The sequence below is a fragment of the Helianthus annuus genome, chromosome 2 (assembly GCF_002127325.2).
Source record: "Helianthus annuus cultivar XRQ/B chromosome 2, HanXRQr2.0-SUNRISE, whole genome shotgun sequence".
NCBI classification, from domain to species: Eukaryota; Viridiplantae; Streptophyta; class Magnoliopsida; order Asterales; family Asteraceae; genus Helianthus; species Helianthus annuus.
Window position 1 is genome coordinate 107,027,933 of NC_035434.2, and position 9,617 is coordinate 107,037,549.

The following is a 9,617-nucleotide window of genomic DNA, read 5'->3' on the forward strand; positions in this document are numbered from 1 at the left end:
GGATATTTAGCAACAGGGTTGGCTCCAGGAATGAGGTCGATACGAAAATCAATATCACGACTGGGGGGTAAACCAGGTAGATCATCAGGAAAGACATTTGGAAAATCACGAGCACCGGGAACATCTTTCATACCTGTGGTTCTTTTCTTTTCCTTCTCCGCTACTACAATGTGTGCCAAGAAAGCTCTGTATTCCTTGCGGAGATACTTGCTTTCTTGGATACACGACATGAGTTTGAGACCTTTTGCAGGAGTTTCTCCATACACACGAAGTTGATCACCATTAGCTAGCGAGAAGCGAATCGTCATATCGAAACAAACAAGTTCAGCACGATTTTTACGAAGAAAATCCATGCCTACTATGATGTCAAAACTACCGAGCTGCATCAGAATAAGATCGATAGGAAAGATGTGATTGTTGAGTTCAAGAGTACAATCACGAAGAACAGAATTGACCGCGACGGTTCTTCCGGTGGCAACTTCAACATCGAACGTCGAGGGGAGATGGGCGCGCTTACGATTAAGGATCTTTTCGAATTCAAACGATACAAAACAGTTATCGGCTCCAGTATCAAATAAACACAAAGTATATATACCATTCACAAGGAACGTACCATTAACCACATTGTTGTCTGCTTGAGCCTAGCGTGCGTTGATGTTGAAGGCATGGCCGCGGGCTGCTGGCTGTTGTTGCTGTTGAGGCTGCTGCTGTTGCTGGGGCTGCTGCTGTTGCGGCTCTTGCTTCACCACTCGATTGGGGCACATGTTTGCGAAGTGGTTGGGATCACCACATGCAAATCAAGCTCTAGCGTGGATCGCGGGTGCAGGATCCACTTGTTGGCCTAGAGGAGCAGGAAGTAGAGCTTGCAAGTGTCGGATGGCAATCCGATCGGACGGCCATTCGATTGATTGGCTATTCGATCGAAGTGGTCCGACGAGTTGAGTTTCGGCGTTTCATTTCACGTGTTGAGCGTTGGGATGCGTTTAAGCGGGTGTCGATTATGCGATGCGATAGATTAATACTAATCACACAAATATTATATCTAACATACAATCATCCTAAATACTTGCGTTTAGCATTTGCGATTAAGTTGCGTTGCGATAGAGTTGCGATTGCGTTTCGATTAATCACCACAACATAAAGTAAACATGCACAAGTAACACATAAATAGCACACACACACGTAAAACAATATACAGAACCTATCCATCAAAGTTGCGAATGCGATGCGATTAGCGATAAAACATGCGATAAATATCGATTAAACCTCGATTATTAATAGATACTCCACATGATACAACTAAAGCAAATAAATAAAAGATTCGATTACAAGTCAAAGAAAGTCAAATTAATAGTTAAGCAAGGAGTGACAGATCACAATTAGCAATCTTTTCTTCCTTTAACTTTGACATTGACTTTCGTAACACGGGTTGTTACACTTATGGTTGGTGAAGACCGTACACTTAGTACCATAAAGGTAGTGTCACCAAATCTTCAACGCAAAAACAACTGCACCGAGTTCAAGATCGTGGGCTGTGTAGTTCTTCTCGTGGACTTTGAGTTGGCGAGACGCGTATGCGATAACCTTGTCTCATTTCATAAGGACACAACCAAGACCAAGGTTAGAGGCATCACAATAAACAACAAAGTCGTTGTTTCCATTGGGTAGCGCGAGTACGGGAGCGTTGCAAAGCATACGCTTGAGAGTACGAAAGGCATCCTGCTATTCAGTTCCCCAAACAAAAGTCTTGTCTTTATGCGTTAGAGAGGTGAGAGGAACGACGATTTTAGAGAAATCAACGATAAATCGACGGTAATAACCCGCCAATCCGAGAAAAGAACGAACTTCGGACGGGGTTTTCGGTGTAAGCCAACTCTTAGTTACTTTAATCTTTGCGGGATCGACTTGAATACCTTGACTGTTGATGATTTGACTGAGGAATTGAACCTCCTCAAGCCAAAATTCACACTTGGAGAACTTGGCATAGAGGCGATTCCCTTGGAGGAGCTCGAGAACTAAATGAAGATGGTGCGCGTGTTTGGGTCTCAACTTCGAGTAGATAAGGATATCATCGATAAACACGATAACGAAGTGATCGAGAAAGGGTTTACACACACGGTTCTTAAATCCATGAAGACCGCGGGTGCGTTTGTGAGGCTAAAAGGCATGACCACGAATTCGTAATGGCCATACTGGGTACGAAAAGCGGTTTTGGGGTGTCTTGTTCCTGAATTCGCAGTTGATGATGTCACAGCCCCCGATCCCTGATTCCCAGGAACGGGCGGCCGCGAGCCAGTTTCGGTGGTATCGCGTTGTTAATTAATTTGGCGGCGGAATTTTTCATCAGGACCGTAGTTAGGAAATATGTTATCAGAGTAAACCACCACATATTAAACACATGGGTAAAACCCAAGTTTTCAGTACACACATTTCATAGGAATAAATCCTATTTTATTTAATAAAAACATCTATTTTATTCTTAGGTAACTTTATTGCCACTTTTCCAAGCCTTCAGTGCTGTCCAACTGGCTTCTATTTGGCTTTCACATATTGTTACCTGAAACGCGTTTTAAAAACATTTTGTCAGTGGGAAATACTGGTGAGTGAATCCCAGTTTAATCAAGTTTTAATAAAAAGTCATAGTGAACAGTAATGAGGGCGCATCCGCAATTACATTTGTTTCCAAGTTATATCAATTACCACCACACGGTAATGTCGTTTCGACTTATGGTCATGTTACTCCTTTACCAGGTGGTAACAAATTTTGTATACAAAACCCCAAATTTACCGACTGTAATTGTATTCTTACAAATAGTCAATAACTGCTATTCGCATTGAAAGACATTTAAGGTTTTGTAAAAATAGTTAACAAAAAGAGGATTACTCACAAAAAGGAGTATATAAAAAGAAGGATCACTCACATTGCTGTCTTAGATTATTCTTTAGGGTTTCCTGGTGAAAATCTATAAATTACACAAATGCACGTGTGTTAGTATAATAACCCATTTTAACATTAGCAATACCCTCCCCGAGACGGCATTCCAACAACTACGTCGGGCAGAACCACGACAGCCGTTATAATACTTACATCGTAGCAGAACCTCGCTATTTTAGGGGTATAATACTCGACTATAATGCCTCTAATTCAGAAAGTGAGATTGAGAATGAAATTGTGAACGACGGAAAGTGAAACCCGATGCGTTCTATTTATAGGGCTGAAATCTGGTCTCCACGCGGCCCGCGTAAAGAACAGACAGGGCTTACGCGGCCCGCGTACTAGCCCGGGTAGGGTTTAGGTGATCCGGGTCATTGCCTAGACTTGCCACGATGCTGACACGTGGCCGCACCGGGGCTCGCCTGATCTTCAAGCTGTCGCGGCCCGCGTAGACCTTAAGGGTCCTTTACGCGGCCCGCCTAAACTTAAATTTCTTTGTTTCTTATTTATTTTTAATGTTATGTTATATTTCGGGCTCGATTTTCATATACGGGGTATATTTAAAGACATTTTGGGATATTTTAAATAATTTTAGGGCGTCTGAAAAATTATCGAGGGTGTCGGTTCAGGGTTGTTATAGATGATAACCAGAACGTAGATCGATCTTAGAGAAACATGTAGCGCCTTGCAGGTTTTACAGTATGGTGTAGAGGTAGAACCTATATTTCTACGGTTAAAATTTCCAGAACGGAATTCTTGAGTAAGCCTTTGGGATAAGTTTCTCTTCTTTCTTCTTCTAGTTCGCACCAGTTCATCAGTCAAGGTATTGGCTAGTTCTACAGCTTCTTCTATGGTTTGAGGTCTAGCTGCCTTAACTACATGTCTAATCTCTCCGATTAATCCCCAGATATAACAGGGAGATTAACACCGATTCAGGTGATGCAAGGGTTGGTACTATCCTAGCATATTCAAAGAATGTGGTAGTGTAACCCTTACTGTCTACCCTGGTCATTCTAAGATTCAGAAACTTATTTGCTATATGTTCCTTTTCATTGGGAGGGCAGAATTTCCTTTCTACCATGTTTTTGAATTCTTCCCATTCCATGATATAAACCCTATCACTTCCTCTTGACTGGAGGATAGTGTTCCAGCATTCTAGGGCTGCATTCTTAAACAAATTAGAAACATTATCTTATCTTCCTCAGCACATTTGCTTATTTTTAGAACAGCCTCAGTCTTCTCTATCCAGCATAGAGCTGCAATGGGTCCTTCATTGCCCGAGAATTCTATTGGTTTGCAGGACCAGAATTCTTTGTAAGAACAACCATATGGCATGGTTCTTCTTCTTTTGGGAATGGGCACTTGAAGTACGGGTCCATTGTTCACGCTGTGTTCTGGTTCAGTTTGTCGCTTACTGCTATGCTTACTTTTATTATTCGCTTCTTGAACCGTTTGAATAATAAATGGCATTGCATCTATAATTCCCTGTGCCACTATGTGCTGAACGACACTATTATCCATTTGGTTTCCATTGTTGTTTGGATTCTCATTAACCACGTTATTGTTACTCTGGTTATCGTTATTCAGATTATCTTGACTTCCCTCGTCGGCCATCTGAATTTTAAACATTTACCACATATTAATATCACAAATAATATTTGAATATAGCCAATCACATTACAAGCACTTTTGGTCAAAAGCGTCGAGCATTGCGACTTTTACTCTATTCATATAGTATGCACCATTACACACCAGTACTAATTTAAAATTACAATACCGACTGAAATGTAAAGTTACAATACTAATAGTATGCATCTGTAGTGTTTTTTTTCTAATACACACATATATTATTATTATTATATTATTATTACTACTACTGTTTCTGCCATCACATTCACTAATATGGATTCATCCAAAAATCCATATTGCGCTCGTCGTATTTCCATACGAGACGCTCTGCCACCTGTCTCCTTCTCTCACTGCTTTCTAAAATTTCCTCACCGAAGGTCCTAAGTTCTTGTACATTTTCTGCACTCATTGGGGGTGCAGGTTCTAGGACTGGGTTTGGAATCTGGGGTGCGGGTTCCTGGTACGGGGCCTGGTATGGGTAGGGATTCTCTAAGATCTCCCTAATGTATGCATCATTAATGTAATAGGGATCTTGAGGATCTAACCCTGGGTAGGCTCCTAGGTCGGGCATTCACACATTTTTCTGTATTGGGTTTTGTTGCACATAGCCCCTAACATCGTCCCACCAGGGGTCGTAATTGTTTGGGTCTAGGGGATTTGGTGCAGGTACCCTAGGTATCTCCTCCGGATTGTAATCAGGCATTTCTACTTGATTTCCAAGGTTTTCTATTTCCATGGGTTGATCAGGAATTGGTGGTTGTGGTTGGGGTGCTAGCATTTGCTCCAGGTTTGGGTCAGCTGCAGTGGTTGCTAAAATATGGATATTAGCTATACCCCTATTGAGCATATCCTGGGCATAGGCATCGGTTTCTCTTTTAGCTGCGGCTAACACTCGCTGTTCCTGCAACTTTTTCATACGTTTTCTACGCTCGTGTGCTCCCCTACTGAACCATCCCCTCTTTTTCTGAGGAAATGACTCTTCAGACTGAGCCTTAAACACAAAGAGTACCCTGAGAGGGCAGGCTGAGAAGAGGAGGTGCCTTCGCTCCTAGGCGAACCAGACAATTGACGATACGCGTCAGATGGTCCTTGGTCGCTCATACTGTAAACTAACAGATAGTCAGATAACACATAACAAGAAAATACAATTATGCACGTATTTTCGTAATTTATTTCCTAACATTTTGAATTTTGATGTCAGCGGAACACTTCTGTCGCTGAATCAGTGGCATAGATCTGATACCACCTTTTGTCACAGCCCCCGATCCCTGATTCCCGGGAACGGGCGGCCGCGAGCCAGTTTCGGTGGTATCGCGTTGTTAATTAATTTGGCAGCAGGATTTTTCATCAGGACCGTAGTTAGGAAATATGTTATCAGAGTAAATCACCACATATTAAACACATGGGTAAAACCCAAGTTTTCAGTACACACATTTCATAGGAATAAATCCTATTTTATTTAATAAAAACATCTATTTTATTCTTAGGTAACTTTATTGCCACTTTTCCAAGCCTTCAGTGCTGTCTAGCTGGCTTCTATTTGGCTTTCACATATTGTTACCTGAAACACGTTTTAAAAACATTTTGTCAGTGGGAAATACTGGTGAGTGAATCCCAGTTTAATCAAGTTTTAATAAAAAGTCACAGTGAACAGTATTGAGGGCGCATCCGCAATTACATTTGTTTCCAAGTTATATATCAATTACCACCACACGGTAATGTCATTCCGACTTATGGTTATGTTACTCCTTTACCAGGTGGTAACAAATTTTGTATACAAAACCCCAAATTTACCGACTGTAATTGTATTCTTACAAATACTCAATAACTGCTATTCGCATGGAAGGACATTTAACGTTTTGTAAAAATAGTTAACAAAAAGAGGATTACTCACAAAAAGGAGTATATAAAAAGAAGGATCACTCACATTGCTGTCTTAGATTATTCTTTAGGGTTTCCTGGTGAAAATCTAGATTACACAAATGCACGTGTGTTAGTATAATAACCCATTTTAACATTAGCAATACCCTCCCCGAGACGGCATTCCAACGACTACGTCGGGCAGAACCACAACAGCCGTTACGGAACCCTAGATCAATCGGGCAGAGTATCTAATACGTCTCCAGGGGTTATAATACTTAAATCGTAGCAGAACCTCACTATTTTAGGGGTATAATACTCAACTATAATGCCTCTAATTTAGAAAGTGAGATTGAGAATGAAATTGTGAACGGCGGAAAGTGAAACCCGATGCGTTCTATTTATAGAGTTGAAATCTGGTCTCCACGCGGCCCGCGTAAAGAACTGACAGGGCTTACGCGGCCCGCGTACTAGCCCGGGTAGGGTTTAGGTGATCCGGGTCATTGCCTAGACTTGCCACGATGCTGACACGTGGCCGCACCGGGGCTCGCCTGATCTTCAAGCTGTCGCGGCCCGCGTAGACCTTAAGGGTCCTTTATGCGGCCCGCCTAAACTTAAATTTCTTTGTTTTTTTATTTATTTTTAATGTTATGTTATATTTCAGGCTCGGTTTTCACATACGGGGTATATTTAAAGACATTTTGGGATATTTTAAATAATTTTAGGGCGTCTGAAAAATTATCGAGGGTGTCGGTTCAAGGTTGTTATAGATGATAACCAGAACGTAGATCGATCTTAGAGAAACATGTAGTGCCTTGCAGTTGATCAAATATGTCATCGATTCAGGGTAGAGGATAGAGATTCTTGATAGTAAGCTTATTGAGTTCCCTGTAATCGATGCACTTTTGGAACGATCCATCCTTTTTCTTCACGAAAAGGACAGGTGCGCCCCATGGAGATGTGCTAGGGCGCATGAAGCCTTTATCAAGTAATTCCTGGAGTTGGCTAGAAAGTTCACGTATTTCGGACGGTGCGAGGGCTTTAGGGACAGGGTTAGTTCCAGGAATGAGGTCGATACGAAAATCGATATCGTGAGTCGGCGGTAGACCGGGTAAATCGTCAGTAAAGACATTAGGAAAATCACGAACAACAAGTACCTTTTCCATCGGCTTCTTTTCCTTATCCGCTACTACAATGTGTGCTAAGAAAGCCATGTATTCTTTTCGAAGATACTTGCTTGCCTGAATGCATGACATAAGCTTCAATTCTTTCGAGGACACTTCGCCACACAGAGTTGATCGCCATTTGAGAGGGAGAAACGAATCACCTTTTCGAAACAAATGACTTCGGCACGATTCTCATGAAGAAAATCCATGCCTACTATGATATCGAAACTACCAAGTTGCATTGGGATGAGATCGATCGGGAAAACGTGATTGTTGAGTTCAAGAGTACAATCACAGAGAACAGAACTAACAATGACTGTTCTTCTGGTGGTAATTTCTACGTCGAACGTTGTTGGGAGGTTAGTGCATTTATGTTTTAGAAGCTTCTCGAATTCAAACGACACAAAACAGTTATCGGTTCTGTCACACCCCGGCCGCGTATAACGTGCAACTGCGGCGGAAACGCCCGGGAGTGTTGTGGACAGAATTAATTGTTTCATAACCATGGAAATTAAAGTTACATTTTATTTATCAACAAACGTGTTACATTGTCTTCAAACATGAAACAAAGAGTTTATAACATAATTAACTAAGTCTATCTTCATTTTTAGTCTCTAAGGCACAGGTCCGCCCTAGTGTCATGATCATCATCCTATGGAACAGCTCCTGAAAACACATGTGAAAGTAGGTACGTCAGCATAAAAATGCATGTGAGATACATAGGTTTTGTGAAAATGGGATTCATGACTTGAGTTTAAAGAAATGTTTAATAACAGTCAGTCATGAACCTTGTAATTTGTCTTGCTTTGTAAACTATTTGAAAAACGATAATATCAGATGATATGTATAGATAAGTGTAAGGTTAAACGAGTAACCAAGTTAAATGAGTTGAATAAGATAAGTTGTTTGTAAAAATAATGTCTTGTGAGGAGTATGTTATTAGTGTAAAATGTAATGTGTCTAAACTGAAATGACTTAGATAACGCTATGATATGTAATATTATACAAGCATTTATATATAGGAAGTACCAGCGGTGTATCCACCATGTTTGTATCATATTACATACGCCACATTACTCCAACCATTTACCCAAACCAACCACCATGTAAATTTGTTCATGTATAAATCAATTGTCAAGTGTTATTGTGTAAACCATATCGAAATGTCTATGTTCAATGTAAACCACCAAATATGTATATCAATGTCAAAATGTTTATGTTTAATGTAAATCATGTAATGTGTACCCAAAATATATCATGTATGGTAAGTGAGATGTATCAACTAAACCATATGTAAAATGCACAAAACAAGGTGTTGAAGTAAAACATGGTTTAAATCAACATTATGTTTTGTGGAACAATGCATGCTCTACTGATATAAACATTTATGCGGTATTGTGAAATATGCATACATCCAAGCCTTGAGACTGTGGCGATAAACCCTTAAACAAATTAAAGATTTATCTAAGTTATGTACATCGAATTCGGTCATTCCTTCCACTCCAATCAAACACAGGATTTCAGGAACGGGAGTTGTCAATTCCTATGGTACCACTACCAACTAACGAATGGCGTGATCAATGTTAATGAATGTATTGTTCCATGTTAAACAAACCAAATGTCATACCAGAATGAAGGCATGTGATGTAAACAATTGTACTAAGTATGCACACAATGGGCATAAATAGCATGAGATGTAATGTAAAGCAATGTACTAAGTACACACACAATGGGCATACATAGTATGAAATGTAATGTAAAGCAATGTACTAAGTACGTACACAATGGGCATACATAGCATGAAATGTAATGTAAAGCAATGTACTAAGTACGCACACAATGGGCATACATAGCATGAAATGTAATGTAAAGCAATGTACTAAGTACGCACACAATGGGCATACATAGCATGAAATGTAATGAAAACATGTACTATAATGTACTAACGAACTGTGACAACCGGTAATTTACGTGCTTAATTACGCGATTAACAGGCAATTAACGCAATAATAAATAGTGTTTACGAC